Source organism: Cynocephalus volans, chromosome 8, assembly GCF_027409185.1.
Source record: "Cynocephalus volans isolate mCynVol1 chromosome 8, mCynVol1.pri, whole genome shotgun sequence".
Taxonomy (NCBI): domain Eukaryota; kingdom Metazoa; phylum Chordata; class Mammalia; order Dermoptera; family Cynocephalidae; genus Cynocephalus; species Cynocephalus volans.
In genome coordinates, this window is record NC_084467.1 from 101,956,644 (window position 1) to 101,981,123 (window position 24,480).

Below are 24,480 nucleotides of genomic sequence, written 5' to 3' on the forward strand. Positions count from 1 at the left end.
TTAGGAATCTCTAAGAAGGTTTCACTTATTTGAGGTCAAACTTATTTCACCATGGAAATGTTTTTTACTGTAGATTTGGTAACATATATTTGAGTCAATATATCAAGAAATTCACTTTGAGAACAGTCTAAACCATCCAAAGAAAATGGCTTCTTGAGTTGACCAATGCTTTGAAAACCAGTATAACAGAGCCTATAAAATTGGGATTTGGGGATCTTCTAGAGAGAAGAAAATGTTCTGTCCCCCTAAGCCAGTCCTGTGTGAAGGAAAGACCCAGATACTTTTTATGTCTCACTTAAGTAGCTTCCATAAGTGGCCTCTTTGCAGCTTTGGTCTAGAGAGTACTGCTTTGGCCTTTTGTAATGGTTTGAGCCATAGATGAACATTTTTTAAAAACTTGGACGAGTCTTTTCTTAATATTCCCTATGGGCTTGTACTTTTATTTTTTCACATGTCTTTTGCCCTGAACTGCTCAACTGGACTTGATGAATTCTCAGCAGACTGCTGGCCTCACAGCCCTAGATGATCTGGGACAGCTGCTGTTGGTTTTTCTGTGAATCTGCACTTGCTTTAACTTTGGTGGGTTCCCTGGCATAGTCTCCAATGATAAGGATTACTTATGGGCACCAACCCACTAAAAAGGTAAAAGCAAAAATACCCATCATATCAAGTTTCTTTACCTTATTAAAAGCTTTTTCATTTTTTAGTTTAATATATTTTTCAAATGCACAACTGTTTTGCTTTTTCCGATCAACTTTTGAAATAAGCCTTCCAGATGCCAAAGGGTTTTTATTAACAGACAAAGCAGTTTGAAAATAATTGATGGTGATCTGGCAAGTTGAGTAAGACTCTATTGCCATCGGGAGAAAATATAAGTAGACAGTGACACATTTTGTGAATTATTTCTATTTAAACATTTGAGCCTGAGGAAACAGTTGTAGGCAGAGCTAAATCCTTTTTCTGCAAGTAGCTTTGATTTTAAGATAAATTTGTAAAATCATTCCTGGTACATTGTGCTATGTTCTAGCCCCACTTATAACTCTGAATTTTGTACAACTCAGGCTGCACCTGGACTCCATCTAAAGGAGCCAGTTGTTGGAAAAACCTCATTCTAGCAAAGCATCACCTATATTAGGGCCTGGGGGCATGGGTCCCGAAGGGGGTATTGTGGAAAGACCACCAGCCATTACTTCAAACAAATGGACGTGATTCCAAAGTCAAGAAACAAAGTGGTTTGGTTCTGTGGAAATGCAGCAGAATCAGACAGGAGCAAGGATCCTGGACTGTCTGACTCACCATGGCTTGTCTACATTGTTTTGTGACAGACATGTGGCATATGCATCCCTCCAAGACAGACCTGTGACCTTAGTGGCTCAGATCCAATCAACCCTTTGGCCACATTTGCTTCTGCAGAAGCTTAGCTCTGTGTGCTCGTGCCTGGTGAAAGGTTTCTGCAAACAGCTCTGACTGCAACTGCACGTCCCTATTTTCTCCACCAAACGAAGTTCCACTTGTGCTGCTCTTCAGCGTGGCTGCCTATGTTCTAATGAAACATGGGGACTATCTCTCAGAAAAATGACAAACCCTTTGGGCACAATGCTTCTTGTAGATGATATACACTGGATTTAAGTCACAAAATCTGTGACTAGCACTTGGCAATTGTTCAATTTAATTCAACAAATATGTAATGAGCACCTGTTCCATGCAGGTGCACCATGCTTGGAACTGTAGGAATGACAGAGGTGAATCAGAATGGCTAGTGGGGGTAACAGACGAGTTTGCAAACAACCAAAGGAAATACAGAATGAAAGTATATTGCTGGCTCACTCGTTTAGCAACTATATATTGAGCACCTATTCTGTGCCAAGGCACTGTTCTAGATACTGGGATACACTAGTGAAAAGAACGGAAAAGTTCTCTGTTCCCAAGGAGCTTAAATTCTAGTGGAGGTGAACAGAAAAAGAACAAATAAGCAACAAAATGCCAGTTGGTGGAAAGTGCTGGAAAAATGTCACACATGGGAAGGATTTTGAAATTACAAGTTGGGGAAGTGCTAGTCTGGTCAGGAAAGGTCTTTCTTATGAGGTGATGTTTACAAACAAACCTGAATGAAATGTGGGAGAAAGCTATGCAGACATGTGGGAAGGACATTCTAGGCGGAGAGGAAGGCCCGAGTAAAGGTGGCAGGTACTTGCTCAGCTGAAAACAGCAAACATGCCCCTGTGGCTGGGGCAGAATGGTAGAAGATAAGCAACTGGGGCTAGCTCTTCTAGGGCTTTGCAGACCCTGTTGAGTTCTGACTTTATTCTTAAGGAGACAGGAGGCCATTAGAGAGGTTTCAGCAGGCAAGTGACATGACTTGATATATTTTAGAAGGAGCACTCTGGCTAAGCATGCACAATGGGGACCAAGAGTAGGAACTGAAAGATGGGATAGACAGCTCCTGCAACACTTCAGGTGAGAGGTGATAGTGGTCTGGACTACAGTGGCAATGTAGGGAAGCTAAGAGAATATTGTGAGTGGGATATGTTGGAGGAGTAGGGTGAATAGGATTTCCTGATGGACTATGATGTGGAGGAGGAAGAGAAGAGGAGGATCAAGGATGGCATCTAACTTGACGGAGGTATGATTGATTGAGATGGAGATCGCTGGGAGTGGAGCAGGTTTGAGGAGTAGAACCAAGAGTTTAGGTTTAGACATGTTAAATTGAGATACCTATATATTGAGATACCTTATACTGGACATGTACAGGGAGAGTTTGAGAAGGCAGTTGATATGGAAAACTGGAGTTAGGGGAGAGGTCAGGGGCTGTAAATGTAAGTTTGGGAGCTATCTAGCTTTGGAGCTTGTCAGGGATAAGGAGCCTGAATAACTAGCTCAATGAGGTTTATTACATGATTTAATTTCTGACCTTCATTCTTCTATAGATGAAATCAAACAAATCAATCCCCTCTCCACTGCTGTACCTTCCCTGGTCAGTCTCTGGAAGCTTCCTGAAGGCAGGGACTCTGTTTTATTTAGCTTCCTCTCACTTACACTCTGAGCATGTGTCTGTCATAGCAGAGGATTGAGCAAACCATTTATCAGGTAGCTACTGCATGCCCAGGGCTGTGCTCTGTGCTATGTGCTATGTGATATTATGAAGTGGTATAAGGCACTGGGAGGAGTCAATATCATTATATATCAACCAGTAGAAAGACTGTGAGACCATCTGTCACAGTGAAAAGAGATGAATGAGAGGTCAGGGCCCCAGGTCTAGTCTTGTCTTTGCTGCTCTGTGATGTTGGATAAGTCATCACCCATCTGGGCTCAGTCCCATCATCTATAAAATGACCCAGACCAATTATCTCTAAGGTCCCTTCCAGTCTTAATTTCCTACCAAATTAAGCATTACCTGCAGGGGTAGCTGGGACGAGACCTAAGGCTGATGGAGGCTGGAGCATTTGAGGTGGGCCCTGGATGTTTGCTTTACCCTCATGTCTATCTCAGGTAAATTCAGAAAATAAGACTATTGATATCTGCTCATTTGCCCACTTATTTTATTTTCAGATCTTGGTATCATCTTTAAAAGAAAATAGAAATGAAGCTAAAATTTATCAAACATCTTGTATGTATCAGGTATTGTGGTAAATACTTTAAATGGATTATCTCACTTAATGCTCACAATAACCCTATAAGTATAGTAGGTTATTTTTTACAGGAAGCAACTGAAGCTATATATGAGGGTTCTTCAAAAAGTTCATGGAAAGATTCATATTATCTTTTTTTTTTTTTTGTCTTGTTTGTGACCGGCCGCACCACGCTCAGCCAGTGAGCGCGCCAGCCATCCCTATATAGGATCCGAACCCGCGGTGGGAGCGCTGCTGTGCTCCGAGCGCCGCACTCTCCCGAGTGCGCCACGGGGTCGGCCCCATATTATCTTTTAATTCTATTTTTCTATGAACTTTTTGAAGTATACTTGTATATATTTGCATATGTAAATCTCAAAAATCTACCAACCAGCAAACTCACTCTAACCTAATGTTTTACCCAGATTACATAATTTTAACCTAGAAGATCTCAAAGAAAATATAATATAGATTAAACTTTGAAAATTTAGAGCAATTGAAATAGTTTATCTAGCATTCCAAGATAAATTTTTCTTGAATGATATTAAAAAAAGAAAGCTTTCTGCATAACCTCAGGATTTGTTTGTAAGTTGAATACTGTTTGAGGATTGAGGGTAATTTCCTTAAACGGGTATACACAATTTCAGATTTGCCATATTGTTCTTTATTCCAATCCTACCTACTCAGAGATAACTAACATTAACATTTAGGGCACATCCTTCCAGAATTGTCTACTGTATTCTAATTTTTAAAATACGACTTCAGCCTATTTAGAAGTACTTTGTTTGATAGCAGTCTGGCCCCTCAGGATGGATGGCTGGAGAAGGGAAGGCCTTTCTCTTGCCAAGTTGGTAAAAATGCAGTTTTGCATGGCAGTGAGGAGGTGGAGTCAAGGCTCCTGTAATTTTCCGATATGATGGCACTTGTGTGGAGCCACCATCTGTTTGCAGGGCAGCTCTGAGAGCTGTGCATCTGATTTCAATAAGCTGGGAGAGCAGTTCCATCCTACAGCACATTAGCAGACAGGCACATCTGCTCCGTCTCCACGCTCCAGAAGCCAGTGGAAAGTTGTCTTGTGGAGCCCATGGTCCAGCCTGACAACAGGAGACAGTAGTTGCTGTTGGATGCTCTCCAGTCCCTATGGAGGTCAGGTTTTGACCCAGAGCCTTTGGGAGCTTAGAAGCCAGGCTGGCATTGTTCTTTATGATTAGTTGTGTTGTCTCAATTAGAAAAAAAAAAATCTATGAAGTCTGGATGCAGAATTCTCAAGTCTGGAATTCCTCCCACACATAGAAAACAAGACTCAGTCAAGGAAACAATGCCACTGTGTTTGTCACCCACATATTTTGGGATCTGACCACAGAGAATAATTTGCTCCTTATTAAGTGCTCTTCACCTGGGATTGATAAGAAGATATTGCTGAGCTGCAGTCAGGAGACCTCAGTCAAATGACTATGTGGCAGCAAAGTAAACACTCGGGGCTCACTGTATAACTAGAAATGCATCCCTGCCACTGGCGGGAGTCCCATGTTTACTGTAACGTTGGATAATTATCAGCAATAAGATGTTTTATTGACCAATGTTTAGACAATGAGCATAATAACATAAACAAGTTAATTATTTCAACGTTAATAAGGAAAACATCCCTTCATCTTCAGACCACATGCATTTCAGTGGAGTAAACCGATAGCCCTTTGCTGGCTCTGGGCAACGTTGTTAGGTGGGTAACCTCGGTCTTCACCTCTCCCTCCCCCAAAGCCTGCCCTCCCCTGGACCCCATTGTAGAGGCTATTTTCCCTTCTCTGGGCTTTCCGTTCTTTCTCAGGGCCTCCCTTCTACAGCCTGCAGGTGCTTCCAGGGTCAGGGCTGCAGCTGGGCCATGCAGAGCCTTTGTGTGAATGAGAAGTCACCCTTTCCACAGGCAGACGCAGCTTCGTGTGTGCCAGGGGTATGGTTGGTGAGCCAAACCCCCACGCATCCCCTCAGCTAGATGCTGTATGAGGGACACAACCTGCATAGCTGTGATGGAGACTCTGACCACAGTCTCTCTACTGATGACTGGACAGGGCTTCCCCCCAGACTTTCTCATGGACTCCCAGTGTCCAGGCCAGGACCTGACAGTATCAGGAAAAGGAGCCGCATGTGAGCTGTGCCAACAGGCCATCAGCATAGTACAATGGAGGAAGGAGGGCCCAGGAAGGGACAAAACTCCTCTGCAAGGCAGCTGAGGGTCATCTTCATGTCCACTGCCCTCCGTCTGCCTGGCTGCTCACCCTGCACCAACCTTCTCCTCTATGTGATCTTTGATCTCTCACCACTCTCTCTCCTCTGCGGTCTCCTCTGTACTCTGTATACATAGAATCCTCCAGTAGCAACCCTTTTGAGTCACCACCTCCTCCACCATCCTGGCAGCCCACCTGCTGGCCTCCACTCTTCCAACAATATCCCCTTTGGAGAGCCTTTCCCCCTCAGTTCACTCCCACCTGCTCCCCACCCCAAGCATACAGCTTGACAATCTGAAAGATGAGTTGAAGTCTAGGTGTTCACAGGTGGTGATGCTGCCCAGATCACTCTCCGTTTTGCTTTTGGGTAGAAGCTTCCTGGGGACTCACGGTAGACCCAAATTGTGGTGCACAGTGGGGCTAGGTACAGACGATGCTGAGTGGCTTCACAGGCCTCCCGAATCACTCTCTGCATGCTCCTGCCTGCTGTCACCGAGAACCTCAGTGAGGAGACGTACAGGCCTTACCCAGCTTTCACATCTGACTAACAGCCAAGACAGCGAAGGGTGGAGCTTCCACAGTGCAGGGGGGATGGTGTCTTTCCCAGCATGGGCCACGAGTGAGAGGCGCTCACTCCCTTCCAGGAGCTGAAGCTGATCGGAGCGATGGGAATTCTGTCCATCCAGGGTGCGTAGCTTCTTTTCCCAACCAGACCCATAGCTGGCCTTTTCCTTCAAGATTCTTCATCCCACAGCCCTATCTGCCTGCCTCATCTGCACCTGCACCACCACACGGCCACTGTTGCAGTCCGTATTCCACATGCACTGCACACACACACAAACGCCCTCCACACATGGGTTACACACATACTCACACACTTGTACACCCACAAACACATGCAGGCTCTGAAAACAAAGACTTGCCACTGTGAACCCCCCAGCTCTGGCATGGCCGCTGTCCTTGATTCCTGACAGTTTTCACAAGAACTCAAAACTCACCTCTTTTGGCAAATCTCTTCAGAGAACTGGGGCAGGAGTCGGGGTGCAAGGCTGGTAGAATCAATTGTTTTTACAATTTGGCCAAATCACACATATTGTGAACTCTAGCCCCTACCCACCTGGAGTTTCCTGTGCCCAGAAACAAGCTGTGCAAAACAGCAGCGGTGCCACCTCCTACCCTCACGCCCTTGGCTGGGCTCTTAGCCCTGGTTCTTGTGCCCCAAGCAACCCAAGTTATATTAAGGAAGAACAATGTCGGCCTCGCAGCCTCGGCTAGGCCCCAAATTCCTGAGGGGTCAAAGCCGGACTTGAGATTTGCCTGGCCAAGTGTCTCATGCAGCGCTGGGCAGGCGTGGGTGGTTGATAAATATCATTAGATGGCAAAGGGGTGACGAAGACCACAAGAACAGGCTCTTTCTTAGCTGCTTGGTATTAACTTGTTGGGATGTCCTGGATCCCAGGAGAAGCCAGATGGCCAACAGTCTGAAACAAATAGCCCCAAGGCCCAAGTCACTTGTTGACAGTGCCTTTCTGGGAACAGGCACTTGGTAGAGTTTCTGCAGGAGAGAGATCAAGCATTTGGCTTAAAGGGCAGTGTTTGACTGCCCTCAGCAAGGAAGCAGGTATATCAGTAGTCTCCCTTCATCCGAGGTGTGAATATGGTCCAAGACCCTTGGTGGATGCCTGAAACTGGAATAGTACTGAACCCTATAAGTACATACCTATGATAAAGTTTAATTCATAAATTAGGCACAGTAAGAGATTAACAACAGTAACCAATAATAAAATGGAACAATTACAATATGCCAGCATCACTACTCTTGTGCCTTGGGGCCATTGTTAACTACAATAAGGGCTACTTGATCACAAGCACTGTGATACCATGATAGCCCATCTGATAACTGAGACAGCTCCTAAGTGACTACTGGCCAGGGAGCGTCTACCATGTGCACATCCTGGACAAAGGGATGATTCACGTTCTGGGTGGGATGGAGCAGGATAGCACAAAATTTCTTCATGCTACTCAGAACGATGCACGACTTACAACTTATGAATTATTTCTGGAATTTTTCATTTCATATTTTCAGACCACAGTTGACTGCAGGTAACTGAAACCGTGGAAAGCAAAACTGTAGATAAGGGGGCTCTGCTGTTTATGAAGCCTGTGGAATATTGGTAGAAACGTCTCTCCAAAGTAGGAGCAGGGGGAAGGCCTAATGCCCAGCACCCGCTGCTTTCTGTGGTGTAAATGCTCCCACCATGGCCAATTTCAAGTTACTAGTGTGACCTCACTGAGTGTGGAGTAGGAAAGAGATGTTCCTAACAGAGCAGATGCAAGTGTATGAGCTGGCTCCAGTACACCACTGTCTGGAACATACTCCCGCATGAGGAACAAGGATTTTCCTTTATCTTGGGGCATCCCTTGCTCTCCTCCTCCTGCCTACCTTTTCAATCCCACCTGAATCATGCCTTCCCCCAGGAAGTCTGCCCTGCTCCCCGACACACCCTCGAACAGCATGTGGATCTCTCCTTCATGGCACTTTTCAGAGTGGAACTTCAGTTTCTTTGTGTGATTATTGATCGTTGACTGTCTTTCTGACTAGCTGATGAAAGAATGAAAGGAATACATAAACTGAGACCTGAGCTGGGCTCTGCTACTAACACTGTGATTTTAGACAACACACTAGCCTTTTGGTTTCCTTTCCTTCTTCCTTTTTTCCGTTTATTTAAAAAAAAAAAAAAAAAAAGGACCACATAATTTCTCATGATTCTTTCAACACCAGGATTCTATGGATCTTGGAGCCAGAAAGGCACTGCAGTTCTGTAATGCCTGCAGCTGCCTCAGCAACATCTCCACTTTTGCATGATGTGCATGCGTGTGCGTGTGTGTGCATGTGTGCACATGTGTGTGTATATGCATGTGCGTGGGGGGTATAGGCAGGGGCAAAGGGCAGAACCATGCAATAGGGGAGAAGGCTTAAAATGAAATGTTCTCATTTCCTTTTTATGTCCAAGGTTGCAGGGTCATAGAAAAATCTGTCTGACAGCCAGCCCTGTAGTATTAGATTCATCCCAGTAATTCTTTACCCAAAAGGCTAACGCCTTGGAATTATAATTAAAATAAGTAGTGCCAATCAGATGAAAGCCTTTGTGGGCAGATGTAAGTCTTAAACAACCTTACAGCCCCCTAAAGCCCAGAATAGCGTGAGCATATGGTTAGGACTCAGTAATACCTGCTGAATAATGAGCTTTATTATCATCCTTGCATTAAGAGTTAAACCTAATTACCAATTTTGGTGGAACCAAAAAGTTTCTCCATTTTTATGTTTGCTTATGACAGGCAGAAATATTATTGCAACATTCCATAAGTTTTGGTAGCTTTGATATCAATGAGACAACCTTACATCCTACTTCTCTCCAAGTCCAAGGAAGCTAGAGAACCCTTGTCTCTGGAATTTCTTTTTGGTCCTGGTCCAACACTTTCTGGCAGCGATAGTGGCAAGAGTTAAGTTTTAGGCCCCTTGCCCTTTGCTGGTTGCTGAGTAAATTCCTTTCAGGGCGCCTGGCTCTCTTGCTTCTGTGACCAGCCCAGGAATGAGGGGTGAGAGCCTGGTGGGACCAACTCCAGGTCCATGGTACGAAAGGAAAAGGGCTATTCCCCAACTGTGCCTATGACATTGCCTTTACACGTGACAAAGCTGTCTGGAGGCAGTGAGGCATGGTCTCTAGAAATCTAGTGGAGTGAGACCTTTGGGGTGGGGGCTGCACTGTCTTAGCCTAAATTCTGGAATAGTGCCTTAGGAACCTAGGTTGGATGTGTCTATGTAGCAGCTTGGCCAAAGTGAAGAGATGACAGAGGAGCTAGCATGGGAAGAAGGTTGTGAAAACGAAAATGCTAAACTGATTGAGGCTTATGTGCCTGGAGCTATGTTAACCCTTGTGTGAGTATAATCACCTCAGCAACATTGTCATTACTCCCATTTTACAGATGGCTTAACTGAGGCTTACCCCACAAACAAGTGGTAAATCACATGGTGATGCCATGACATCAGCCTTCTGTGTTCCTTGTCTAGGGATTTCCTCCCCACGTTGTAAACTCCATTCCCTTGCCTTCTCACTTTACAAAGACCTCAAACTCCAAAGTATTTCCATGAATCACTGCCTGATGTCTGAAATTTACTTTCCAAGATTTTAATAATGTAATGAGGATAACCGCTGTTTGCTGAATAGCTTTTATGTGCCAACTACTGTGCTAAGTATTACCTATACTCTCGCCTTTAATCGCTGCTTTATAAGGGAGATATTGTTATTATTCCAGTTCTACAATTCAGGAAAAAATCACAGGGAGTTTCTATAATGAATTTAAAACCACACAGTTGGCAGGTAGGAAGGACAAGGCCAGCTTTTGCTTGCTCCTTTGTCTGGAGTGGTTTATCGCCTTCTCACCCAGAGAATGTGATGGCTGCTAAGAGCATTTGCCCCTGGGAGAAGCATCATTCTGAACTTTTATTGGCCATGTATTTCTTAGTATGAATGAAGGTTCAGGGATCACATTTTGAAAGAGTAGAATTTTGAGAGCATCAAACCTGTGTACACCAAGAAGAGGACCTAATGATTGAAGGGAGGCGCCCAATGACAAGCTGGCACACCGGCTTTGTGAATGAAAAGTCCAAGTGGCATGTCAGTGACTCTCTGAGGAAGCAGGGAAGGGATGGTCATCTCGGGTGTTGTAAGACTTCTGAGGTGGTATGACAGACAACCTCATCTCCTTAGCCTAGCAAGGCGCACAGCACCCAGGCAGCTATGAGACACGTCTGCGGAAAAATCTGTATTTTTATGGACTGAGTCAGGGCTCAATTAGACATTAGGGTAATCCAATGCATCTGACTGTCAGCACCATCATAACACTCTTTAGAACTTGGAAGTTTTCATGATGATATTTTTGGCAGGTTGGAGTAAGCTGTCTACATCTGAGGTGTGTTACTTTAAACCTACATTAACAGATGAATAAAATGAGGTGTTGGCCACCTAATCTCATGTAGTCATCTCCTCAGAAGTATCCAGGCAGCAAAATGAACCAGAGTTATGAATATGTGTCCTGAGGTGGCCCTGAGGGCATAGACCCTGACCATACCCTGTTTCTTACAGAAGACGTTGGGATGGCCAGAGCTGTGCACCTGCAACCAGGCACCCCTCTCCCACGGGAGACTCCATGTTCTGCAAACCCCAGACTCCTAGGACCATGGAAATGTGATCCATGCCACCCCCCTACTTCATCTCCTCAAGAACGGGACATCAGTGTTATTATTGTGAAGTGGCATGGGGGCTGACCTGGATGGAGGGGGGAGAAACGCCCACCTATCACCTGGCATGTGCTAAACACTGCCACATGTGGTATTCCTATAACGACTTTTTTTAACTGAAGCACAGGACCAGTGTTTGATGATGGGTCTGAGTATTTGGAATCAAGGCTATCCTGGAACTGTGTTTTTTGTAATTATCTCATGTAGTGCCACCTTGATACATGTCAGTATGTCTGCGCAGGGCAAAGCCTCTGCCTGGCAGCATGAGAGGTTTGATTCTACCTCTCATTTGCCTTTCTAGTTCCCCAGGCCCAACTCACAGGCCCCACTCAGCTCCCAACAAACTGAGGGAAGACCTCCCCCAATCACCACACACACCCCAGGGTGACCTGACCCAGAGATTTCCCCCTGAGATGTCTGCTCTTCCTTCCCAGGCCCCTCTCTTCTCTCTACACTGGGCTCCACTTCTGACCTGAGCCAACCTAAGCTTAGATTTTCCCTCCTGGTCCCACTTTTCTCCCACTAACTTTCTCTCTTGACTTCTCTCTTCAGTCATGTCTTGGGCCCCTGAGCCCTGCTCAGTTCTCCATCCTATTACAGATGAAAGTCCACAGCTGGATCTAACCTACAAGAGGGTGATGCCCAGTGCATACATACGAGAGGAAGCTGGTCCTCCAAAGCCTGCTGCTTTTAGGGCCAGCTCATCTGGAGGGGCGGGGACTCTAGAAACTTGCAGTGCACCCCATGACATGCCTCCTCCAGGAAGCCTTCCCCCAGATGCCGGCTGCTGCTGACCTCTTCCTTACCTACCCTTCCATGCTTATCGATTATTTGTTCATTCAACAAATACTTATTGAGCTCCTACTTGATAAACACCACAAAGTTCCTGCCTTCATTCTTGTGGAGGAGACAGATAGTGAAACAAAAAAACCAAATCATAAAGTTAAGTACTATAAAATAAATAAAGCAGGGTGAGGGAGAAGAGTGGCATGGTTTAGTGGGGGTCGGGATAGATATTTTAGATTAGGGTGACCAGGAGGTGACATCTGAGCAGACCTAAATGATGAGTGAAAGCTAACCATGTAACGACCTGTGGGTAGGAGCAACCAAAATAGGGAAAATAGCAAGTGCACAGGCCAAGATAGTCACAAGGTCAGTGTGGCTGCCTCATGGCAGGCAAGGGGAGGAGGGACACAAGATATTGGAGAGTCAGGTGCAGTTCATATAGGACAGGGTTCTTCCACCTGAGCACCACTGACATTCTGAGCCAGATAATTAGTTGTGAAGCATTGTCCTGTGCATTGTAGGACATTTAGCTGCTTCCCTGGCCTCTACCCACTAGATGCCAGTAGTTTCCCCCCATCCCCCACACCCCAGTCCTTGTGACAACCAAGAATGTCTCCAGACATTGCCAAATGTCTCCTGGGGAAAAAATCACCCAGTTAAGAACCACTGAAATAAGCCATGGCAAGAGTATGAATTTTATTCTACATACACTAAAAAGCCATTGGAGGCTTGAAAACTGGGAAATAATGTGACATGATTTACATTTTTAGAAGGGCACTCTGGCTGCTATTGGGTTAAAAGGTTGTAGGGGAACGAGTGTGGAGGCAGGAAGACCCAGGAGAAGGTCTGGGTGAGAGGTGGCGGTGGCTTGGACTAAAGGGGCACTAGTGCATAGTGAGAAGTAACTGGATTCATAACATACTTTGAGGGTAAAGCCAACAAGGCTCGCTGGTGAAATGGACATGAATGATGAGGAGGAAGGCAGCATCAAGGATGATTTCTAGATTATTCTGTGGGAATGATTATGTCATTAACCAAAATGAGAAAGACTAAAATAAGACTAGGAAAAGAGTAGTCTGGGGGTCAAAACGTCTAAATTTGAGATGTCCATTAGATATCCAAGTGGACAAGACAGTAGAACGTAAGAGCCTGGCGCCCCAGGAAGAATTCCAGATTGGAAATGGACGTCTAGAAGTTGTAGGTTGTATTTAATGCCTGGGGAGAATCAGATCCTCTAGGAAGAAAGTGATCTTAAAAAAAAAAAGAAGAATCTAGAAAAAAAAGATCTGGACTGAGTTCCAGGTCACTCCATACTTAGAGGTCAGGAGGAGAAGAAGACAGCTAAGGAGACGGAGGCGGAGGACCAGTGGGGGAGAAGGGACATTAGGAGAGCTTTGTGTTCCTGAGGCACCCTGGCACTGTCATTACATCTGCCTTGGACTGTCCTCAGCCAGGCCACTCAGTAGCTGGGGAGCTCCTCAGGCACTCATTTGTGTTCAGCGTCAATGACGATACTGTACTAATATCATACAGTATAACCATGTTTTGGACAACCAAATGATGTAGCAGAAATCACTTTGTAACCTTTATTCTAAGAAGTAAGTGCTGTCAGTTCCATTTCACAGCTGAGGAAACTGAAAATCAGAGAGCTACAGCCACTTGCCCTCTGTTACATGTGTTTTACGCCCTACTCCTGGGATTAGAACCCTGGAGAGTCTGATTCCACATTCATGCTTTTTCCATGTGCCCTTGGCCTCTGCTTCATGGAGATCATTCATTGCCCGGCACAAGCCTCCATTCGGACAATGGCTGGAGGAAATAGCTTGTCTCTGCCTAGGCTTATGTGAGGGCTTCCACATCTGCTACTGCGCTTGGGAGGGACCAGCAGGAGCTAGATCTGCTCACCTCGGGCAGATGACGGTCAAGGTCCCTCACTCAGTTAAGAGCAGAGCCAGCACTAGCACATGGAGTCTTATACTCCATATCCAGATTTTCACATCTTACCTCTCCTATCTACAACCATGGGTTTCCCCGTCCATCAGCCATATTCAGTGCAAAGCCCTATCAGGTATGTAGGGAAAATATTATTATGCTCATCTGACAGATTAAGAAACACAGGCTCAGAGAGGTTCTTTGATTTGCCTGAGTTACACAGCTAGCAAAGAGTCCGAGTCAGGATAAATCCCTCGTCTCCTAAACCTAAGTATTACTGACTTGAAATAAATAATCTGCATCTGACTTACCATTTTTCTTTCTTGTATAAGAGCTTTTCCAATCCATAAAAGAATAAGCTACAGAGAGGTTTGTGGAATTTTCCCAAGCACCAGTGTTGTGGGTCAGAATTCTGTAATAGGTCCATAATCGTTTAAGAAGTTGAAATGATTGGACAGTGGATATCCTGTGTACTGTGCCAATTTAAGATTATTATTTTTTTTTTGTTTAATCTTAAAGATGCTTTAAGAAGAACCTTTGAAAAATTTTTCTTGCTTTAGTAAGCCCTCTGCTTTCTGACGTGTCCTGCTCTTTTTTTGGAAAAATTAAAAAAACAACAGCACTTAAAAACCCCACCCCCAAAATATTTTCTTTCATTTCTAAGACTCAGAGATGCTGGCACATGGGTATGACATCTGGAATCGGGCTTTGGTGTCTGACCTCTTCCAAAAAGAAAATGAAAACATTTCTAAGTGTTCACACTTTCCGTGTAAAAGCCCAGACACAACACTCTTGAACCCAGATGAAAAGAAAGGTAATTCATTTCATGCTTAAGAAACATTCTTGGTGGTATGCTGTTTTGGGGACAACTGATTCCATTTGTCATTGTAAGTTTCAGAAAGGATGGAAATACACTTTTTCCCCCCTTCTTTTGGGCACAGAGAAAGTAAGTCAGCATTTGCTGTTTCCTAAAAGCAGGTGCAACAGCAATGCATTTGGACATCTTTCGCCGGCTTGCTTGCAGTCCACTCAATGATACTGAGCTTGGCTCACTATCTTTCACCTGTTTGGGGGGTGGGGCCTGGGTATGATATGACAAATGTCCTCTTCTGCTATAAATGGTACTTAAAATGTGCAACTGGCCTGGTGACATTAATTTTACAGGGAATCGTGACATGAACGGTGGAGAGGAGAGGAGGATCCTCTTAGAGATGAAAACAATCTCTAGAACCAGCTCTATTTTCTCCCCTTCTGTCCCATTACCCTGCAATCTCAAAAAGAGATGTCTTAATTGCCTAGAAAGGAGCATTAAGTCTTTGCTCGGAACAAAAATTTGGCATTTGAGGAGATGTCACTAATAATCCTCTCTGAGACTTACTAGTGAAAAAGGGGCCTGGTGGGAGGGCATTTTACTAGAAGAGAGTTGGAATGAGCCCCAGGGGAGCAAGGGCAAATACAGAAGTCCGGAGGGAGGCAAAGCGTCCTAGTGAACAAAGAGGCAGGCAGTCTGTCATCACTGTCTGTCCTCAGGGGCTGCATTAGCCAGGCTCTCAAGAAAATTAGGACATGTCACCTCTGTGGCCCTTGAGTAGAATCTTGGTGTGGGTCACTCTTTCATTTGCTCTCCCCTGGGAACTGAAGGTCTGAGGTCAGTGACAGATTGCTGGTGGTGTTGAGAGCTGGAGTTAGGATTAGATTTTGGTTTACCTGAAGGTGTCAGCTCCAGTGGTCACATTAAAATCCTTTAAGCCATTTATGACAGCAGAGAAACTTAAACCCTCTGCACTGGGGCAGCCTAGAGCCTTGCTCATGAGAAAATGTTAGGCTCTCTGCTCTAGAAAGGAATTCTTTAGAATTTTGACAGTATCAACATTTTAATGGTATGTCAGCCTCACTGTCCTTATAAAGGGGACAGGATATGGGGAAGAATATGATTTTGTGGAAACAGAAGCTCCTTTCAAAGTCATTTCACCCACCCTGGGACCAGAGCATTCAAGCTGGTGACAAGGCCAAGGAAGGCCATGATACCCCTCTGACAGTTCCCAGTGACAAGGGTGGAATGTTTGTGCCCCTTGGACCATTACTGTTGTGGTCACGTCGAGGGGAACAGAATCACAGCAAACCTGCTATGGGAGGAAGATGGTATGGAAAGTGGAGCCAAAGACAAAATGGGATTGTTGTCGCATCTGCTGGGTTTTCCAAAGAAAAAGCAAACCTAAAAACATCTAGCCCTGATGAAGTCAAGTAGTCACAAAGGAGAGGACAATGAAGACTGAAGAGGAAGGAGAAGAGGAGGAAGAGGAGGAGGAGGAACGGGAAGGGAAGACGGATGATGGCAGCAGCTCTCACTTACTGAGGACCTCTGGCAGCAGGCACAGGGCCAGGCACTTTATACATCTCTGTCACTTAATCTACACAACAGCTCTACAAGGGAGACATTAGTCTCACCTTACAGAAGAGGATGCTGATGCTAAGGAACCAAAGTCACCCAAGAGCATATAAGCACAGATCACAGAGCTGGGATTTAACCCCAAGTTTGTCTGTCTTCAGAGATACACCCTTTCCTAAATCACGCTGTCGTCTATCCCAGTAGCTTTTAAACTTTAACTATGACTCACAGTAAAAAAACATATATTTTCCATCATCAGCCAGTGTGTACATATATGTGTGTATACATATATACAACTAAAACAAAAGTTTCATGAACATTTTCCCTTGCTACATGCAATGCATATTAATTTGTTAAAATTTTACCCTATTTGCTTTTTGTTTTAATGAGAGTTTTACCACTAAATTGATTTCCTCACCCGCTAATGGGTCTTAACCTGTACTTTGAAAAACATTTTCTTTCCTCTACTCTATTGCAGTTGATTTGAAATGTTTTTTAATCTCCTGCTTGATCTTGGCAAATGCTGGGAAGCATCTTCCTTCTGAAGCACGCTGCTAATTGTGTACTCTGGACCATCCTCTGGTGAGGGGACATCATTAATAAAATATTTCAGAAATTACAAATATCTGACAAAGCTGTTCACTTGGAAAAGAATCAGTCCAGGAAACCATCCAGAATACATGATTGCTGATCTCAAGCACTGATTGGTAATATTTTAAGCGGTTGATGCATGCTTTTGCAAAAGAAACTATTTTCTTTGCTTTCAGAACCTAAAAAAAACTCATCCGCCCTGATGGGCAATGCACAGTAACCATCTCACAATAAATATTAAAGAAAAAGAAAAATGTGAGGGGTTGTGGGGACTCTGTCAACCCATCATCAAGAACAGTGTTGTCTTTTTCAATTTTTGGTGAATACACCAGGATCTGAAAGGAAATTGCATTTCAGTAGAGTGTGTATATCTCCACCCTGGTTTATGATTTGGGGATGATTCTGTTTAGATAGCTAGGGGCAGTGGCAGGGTTGGTTGAATCAGATTTAGGTCATGGAAAGTGAAGTCTGGATCAGGTGGCTCAGTGTGAGTCAGCCCTGACGAGCTGTGGACTTGGTGACTTCACTCCAAGCAATGTGCACACTAATTGAGAAAACATGTTCCTCTAATGGCCTCATGCAAAAATCCAGATTTACGGATTTTTTTTTTATTCCTAAGAATTCCTTGAATATTTGCTGTGCGTGTCTATACAGCCTCCTGAATCACTTCTCCTTCTTACTGAGCAGGGTTGTGTTTCTCTGCTGTGGCTCAGGTCAGGTTTTTAAAGGGTAGGATTCCAATAGAGGACAACTGGGCGAGCAGCCACAGGCCTTGGGAGAAGCAGGAAGAGGGCAGGAGAGGAGAAAAATAACTCACACCTTCTGTGCTTTTCCTGGGGTAGAAAAAGCAATCTGAAAACAACTTTCCACAAAGCTCAATGAGGGGTCCTTATTCCTGCCTCTGGCCTTCCATTTATGCTGCCCTCTGAGCTGGCTAAATCCCTACCACCCAAGCAATTAGGAGCAGAGCTTAGGCTTACTTAGCATTTGCTGCATTCCAGACTCTGGGGTAAGGACTTTCCAGAATTCTCTTCTCTAACCTTCATAATTGCCTTCTGAAGTCAGCATTATGATTCCCTTTCACAGATGAAGAAGAAACTGAAACTTAAAGGTGGAACTTGGATCCATAGCCAGTTCTATCTGATTTCGTGCCAGGGCTTCTATAAAATCCTACCTGCCTGAAGGACACCCCCTCCTCCAAGAAGCCTTCCTGGAGGTCTCCTCATCATTCAGACCTCTCCCTTCTTGGAACTCTTATAGGCACACAATTAGAACTTCTTCAGACAGTTGCTGTTTTGATATTGCTCACAATTACTCCAGGTGTGTTAATTTAGTTAAGAAGATAAAAAAAGCCAGCAGATGGGTTTTGTTTGGTCTGTATGGATGTTTTGAAAGTGAAGAAATTATACATTCAAACTCTAAGTTTTGGCTTCTCATGAGAAGTTGTAAGATCTGGCCAAATTCAGTCTATAATCCTGAAAAGCAGAAGTTAACCTGTCCCCTTTTGACAAGGCTTATCCTCTCTAGTTTTCCACAGTCTTTACCAACCTGTGGCTCTACCTCAAGTCCATTTTAGTTTTGACTCTTGAGCAAGCAGGATCTTACATTAAAACAATCCTGGAGCAGGATCATAATTTATATTTATTATGAATCCCCCTCATAGCATACTACTGACAATGCTAATTGAGGAAGGGAATCAACCAGTAGACTGACAGATGGTGGCCCTACCTCTTCTGCATAGTGAGGACTGCCTCCCCTTTAACCACAGGTTATTTGCAATTCACCAACAACTGCTCAACCCCTGGCCCTTGGTCTAAGTGAGCACAAATGTCCTGTGCCATAGCAAAATTCACCTCTCCTCCTTCTTTCTCTTGTAAACTTGATAAGATACTTAAAACCCTAAAGACACAAAGGAGTTGTTATGTGGGGTAAGAAACCAAAACACTCTTAAGGCTGCCAGTAAAAATGGCCATTCTCAAGAAATGCCTTATTTAGAGAGCATTGCATAACATTTCCGAAATAAAAGTCTGAGAAGTTTGCTCTGAAAGAAAATTACAGGGCAATATACACAAGTCTCCTTTTACCCAGATATTATGAGGCAAAAGATAATTCGGAAGATAAAATGTTTGGTTAAAATTCTATCAAAATGAGAATGTTAGAGAACGTCAGAATACGAGAATAGGTGAGTAGATTCCTTCAATGCTACCACAAAAAAATTTCTTCTCCCAATGCAGGAAAGCTTTGTACAAACAGAGACACAAACAATGCAAAGATGGTGTTGTCCTACTTGAAATGAAAAAGCATGAAGGGAGGACTCCCCTCAGATCAGTCCGCCCATGGGGGAACAGGAGGGAAGGAAAGTCACACTGGTGGAGTGTATCTGTGCTGGTGTTCTATCCACATCACCCCACTGAATGGGCGCAACAGCCAGATGGCAGCATAGATACTGTTGTTATCTTTGTCCTACAGATGAGGAAACTTAGGTGCAGGAGACACCCTCCCGTGTTTCTGTTCTCCTGGGTCCATCTCCTTCCTCCCTGCTCATCTACTCCAGCATCCTTCAGGCAGTTAGACACCAGCATGACCTCTCCCTCCTTTGAAACTGTAATCTGCAATCCAAAGGGAGCCTGCCCCTCTTGGCATGTCCCACACACTATGGGGGTTCAACACATGGTTATTCACAAGGATGAGGTGGTAACTCAGTCTGTTGACCTCTGAGACAGGTCTTCTCAGATCCAAAAATGGGATGGCATTTCCCCAGACTGAGCAAGGGGGAAATGCAAATTACTTGATGAGTAATGAGGGTTGTAATCCACGGTGGTGAGGGACTAAAGACTGGACACTTCTCCCTCCTCCCCAGCCTGGGTGAAGGCTGAGCTCGTGAAGCTTCCACCTGAAGGGACAGCCCTCCCTGGGCTCACTTAGAAACAGCACACAGAGAGGAGGTGATATATACCACCAACACCGGCTACTGAAGGAACAGCCAGAGGAAATGGGAAAATCAGCCCATCTGTACCAGACAGCAAATACTTAGTGGTTACTGAAAAACTCTTCCAGTGGTGGTGGACTGTAACCATCCAATGTGGAATGGCTTCTGCACAGAAGTTGGACAGTTCATTCCCACTGACTTCCTAGCCAGATTCTTCCACTTGCAAGGCTCTCCACCTGCAGAAGCCACCCCCGGCAGTGCCAAAACATCTCAATCTGCTTAGCCTAGTGGTGAAATTTCAGGGAAATCCTTACTGTCTGACTCTGACTAATACTACTACTAATAAAAAGATTTCCTGCATGTGAAAGAGGTGGGCCAAACTCTTGGACAATTCAAAAGGCGTTTTCGCAGATTTCATCACACCAACTTCACCTGAACCTCATTTGGGAATCTCCTTAAGTCTCCTACTTTTTTTTTGGCCTCATTAGGTCAGCTCCAAACTCTTCCAGCCCTGCCTCTATGTTCGTTTTCTCTCCTTACTTGTACTGTCTTGGAGGTGAGTAGCAAGTATGTGTTCCTATGATATCCTCCAAAGATATTATTCATTTTATCCCTTTGCACTAGGAATAAGCAAATGCTTCCATTTTTTTGTCTTCCAGCAAGACCTCGGGGCAGAGGTAAGGATAACGTGAGTTTCTCTGTTTGAGAATAAACTCAGCGCTACAAGCACCATCTCTCCCGTGTAGCGTTGCTAGCCTACTTTTTTCAATCAAATGTCACATTATCAATTTTCACTTATTCTCGCAGCTAGGGCACAGTTGTATTAATTTGATATCAACATGGACTCATGTTGTATTAAGAGCTGTCAGTGCTGGGGGGCTTCTGCTCCAGGGAAAGGCCATCCTGGTGCCAGAGTGTGATCTACTTAGCAAAGGAGAGAGGCTTTCCTCCCGGCGCTATGGGCTCCCGGGCAAGCAGTCTGCCTGTGTTTTTAACAGCATATGGCAAAGAAGGAAGCTGCCATGCTCTGATACCACCTGTCCCTTCCCCCAGCTCTTTCTGGTTTTCTTTTCCTGTGGGTCATTTGTAGTCACATGCCACTCACAAAAGGCAAAGGATGATGCCTGGCAGGGCCACAGCACTGAGGTTCCTGCCAATGGTGGATGGGGTCTGACATGCTGACTCTTGGGGGACAAAGCCTGGGGCTGGGCTTTCAAAGCCCCAATTAAATGACTAAATCATGGATGTTCCAATAGTAGGGACTGAAAGAAAGACCCTTCTTGACAATTTCCAAGGGGGTTCTCCACTGGGAGCAGCATTATCCTTTAACATGAGCATTTAGTCCTATGCGGGGGCATTTATGATTATCACCATGACTTCTGACATTTAGAAGGTGAGGCAGGAATACTAAACTTCCTGCACTGTGCTGATTAGTCACACCTAACCAAAAATTGTCCCAAAATGCCAATAGCCCCAGTGGGAAACAATTTTAATCCAATACACTTGCCTTAAAGATTGGGAAAGTGAGGCCTGAGAAGTTCAGTGATTTGCTCAAGATCACAAGGCTACTGTCTCTCCTTTCCCACAATTGAGATGATCACAGGAAGTTTACCCAAAACACAGGAGAAAAATATCAAGAGATCATCTCAACATTTTAATCTGATTTCTACTGTGTCATAGTCTGAGGCCAGTGGTCTACATAGTCTCCTCAAAAGCATTTGAAGTAGCCCATAGAAGGGCAAGGAAAACGTGAACCACGAGAAACTCTTCTCTGTGGTACGTTTTTATTTTTTCTGGTCTTGGCTAAACGTTGTGGCTGAAGGTCTCTTCTCCTCGGCTCAAATAGCAACATTTCCATGTTTGTGCACACCCAACCGAAAGGCCAAAGACCCCAAACGCTGGTTTCTCTGCTTATCGGCCTCAGGGTCTTCTGGTCTCATGGCTATTTGGAGTTAGCATCTCAACTGTTTCCCCACCGTTAAGAAATGAGGTCCCTTGGGAGTGGGTTAGGGAAGGGTCTTTCATCCTCCTTTATTTGCCTGATGCCACCATATGATGTTCTGTGAAAATGGCCCAGCAGAGATGATTTTTCAGGATCGGCTAAGCCTGAGAGCTGACGGTTTGGAGGATCAAAGGTGCCAAAGAAAAAGACACCTTCTGGGAACATGAGTTGTTTGCTCACAAATATCCAGAGATTTTATGCAAACCCTCAGCAAAACTTCCACTGCCTCCTGAGAGCAGAAAGAGTATTTGCTGCTGGCAAAGGGCTCCAGGGCCTGCTCTGGACCCCCAGGTCCCTGTAATTTCTCACTGAGAGAAGGTAAACGTCTGGGCCCTGTGTGCCAGGTCTAGCACAGATATCTGCTTGGGTGGCTGGGCCTTGACCCTGCTCCATGCCCAGTGGAGAAGAGCAGTGGCTGTACCTCTTTGTGGTTTCTCCATGGCTCTGATGCAGTGTGCTCCGACAAGACACTCCACAAATGAGCAGCAGTAGTGCTCAGCACTCATTTAAAAGTAAAGTTCTTCGATTTTTTTCATCTGTTTAATCTCAGTAATGATGAGAAACTTCCCTCAGGCTCTAGCCCTGCCCTGCCCTGCCCTACCCTCCCTGCTGATGTCGGCAGCTGGGGCCAAGGCACAGATTTCTGAAAGAGAATGGGAGTGTGAAGCCTCATCCCTTGCCCCCACTGGCCCGGGGGGTGTGGGGGAGCTGTGGGGTGGGCAACAGGAGAACGAAAGAACCTCACTCCTTAATAAGGGTTAAAAGCGGGGAAAGAGCCACCAACACCAGGATGACTGCCCTGAGTGGGCCCAATTCCTCAATTCTCTGGTGGGCCTGGGTTACTTTAGGGGTAAGCTGGCTGTCCAGGAAAGGCAGCTGGTAATAAAGCCCTCTGAGATACTCCTGCAGTTCTATCTAATCCTATGTCCCCATGCTTCAGAGACCTTGGTTTCCAATTTGTGGTGTCTCCTAACATTCTTGCCTTCGAGGCTTCCCTTTTTTCACCTGCATAAAATGTGGGAAAAGGGTGGGATGGGGTTTGGCAGCATGTGACATTAACCCCACCCCCCTCCAACTACTCAACAAGAGGGACTTTCGCTTCTTCTTCAAGTCAATGCCAGCTGGGCCAGTCTCAACCCCTAGATCATGTTCACCCCCCCAGCTGCCAGTCCCCTCTAAACTTCTAGGAATACTGCCCATCATGAATTGACATTGGGTTGCCCGGGTTGACACATGACTTATCCAACAAGAGACCCATCGGGTCTAATACAGTCTTTCTTCTGTGACTCTGCAGAGGGACAAATTTTCAGACTTTCAGTAGGAAACACTGTAAACACTGGGCATGAAGGGCTGACAGGATGAACTGCTGCTGCCCTTCTGCACTGCCTTGAGAGAAATAGTCCCCTTCAGCAGACTCAACCAACAGCTTCAAGAATTTGAAGACTCTGGAGAGAAGTTACTGGTGGGCCCTCCACTGCCATTTCCGAATTTGCAGAATGCAGCTGTGGGGGAGGAGGGACTGGCACCAGCAGTGGGTGCGCCCAGAGGATGGAGCCAGGGCAATTAATCAAGTGCCTTTTCTCCAGGATTTCCACTAGCTTCAGATGACAGATGAGGCAGAGACACCCAGGAGAGCACTATTTTGGTTTCCAACTGGGAACGTGCACTAAGTTTTCCTTAATCCCCACAGCACCCAAAAGGCTTTGCTGTAATACACTTTAATGCATGAAAGACCCATAAATTATCCTTCAAACTGTTACAATTTCCAACCTGGAACAACTTGGAAAAACCAGCCTAGCAAGCAGACTCTTTTTTAATCTCTCAAGTCACAAGAGAGGAGAAAGTTCAAGCAGAAAACACCTTCCATAAGAATCTCAGGTTTTTTTTGAAAGCAGAGTTGTAATCAAACGGAGCTAAGCCACTTGTTTATGTTGGCTCAAAGTTGCAGCTCCCTGACCCCTGAGTCCTCTCTCTCCCTCTTCTAGATCCTCGCCGCCAGAACCCAAGGCGCTGCCCGCCCTAGCCCTCCGTGCCAGCTTCTCCCCACCTGGCAGCAAGACACCTGGAGGTGAAGCGTGTGACCCAAGTAGCAGGGCTGAGCCTTGGCGACTTCGACCTGAGGATGTCCAGTGCGGCTCCGTGGAGGGCACTGGTACTCTGGACCCGGCACTTGGAGCGCAGGCTTCCTCTGGCAATCACGGATCCCTCAATCCGTACTCCAGCCCTCCTGAGACGCGCGGAGGAACCCCCAAGACCTTTGCTTTATTCCCTGCACCAGGTCTAGCGTGCCCAGTCCGCTCGCCCCCTCGCCTGGGGGCAGCGTAGCACTTTCCGGACCGGGCGCACACCCCAGCCCGCGCGCGCTGTGCCCTCGCCCTCCGCGGTGCGGGCCACCACTCCCGCAGCCACGGCGCGCTTGCAGCCCGCGCATCCCTCTCTCCACGAGCATTCGCTCTCCCTCACGTGCGAGCAGTCCCCTTCTACCCTCAAGCTAGTCCCTGGCACGGCCAGGCGGCTTCTGCAGGCGCCAGGGTTGCCTTCCGCACTTCGGACCATCCCAGGACTGCGAACTCCACAGTCAGAGAGCGCGCCGTTCCATACAACTCGCCCGCCGGCGAGGGTCCCGAGCCCCCGCACCCACTCGGGACACCCCTCTCAGGGCTGCACGTCAGCCCGCGGGAGCCTCGGGGGTGCCCGGAGATCTCGCCAGATCGGGATC

The 24,480-nt window shown here is 45.7% G+C and overlaps 1 protein-coding gene across 1 annotated transcript in view; it reads right to left on the bottom strand.

Moving 5' to 3' along the window:
• NGF (nerve growth factor) overlaps nt 1-24,480 on the bottom strand; it is a 50,651-nt gene that overhangs the window by 26,049 nt on the left and 122 nt on the right. The window lies entirely within an intron of this gene.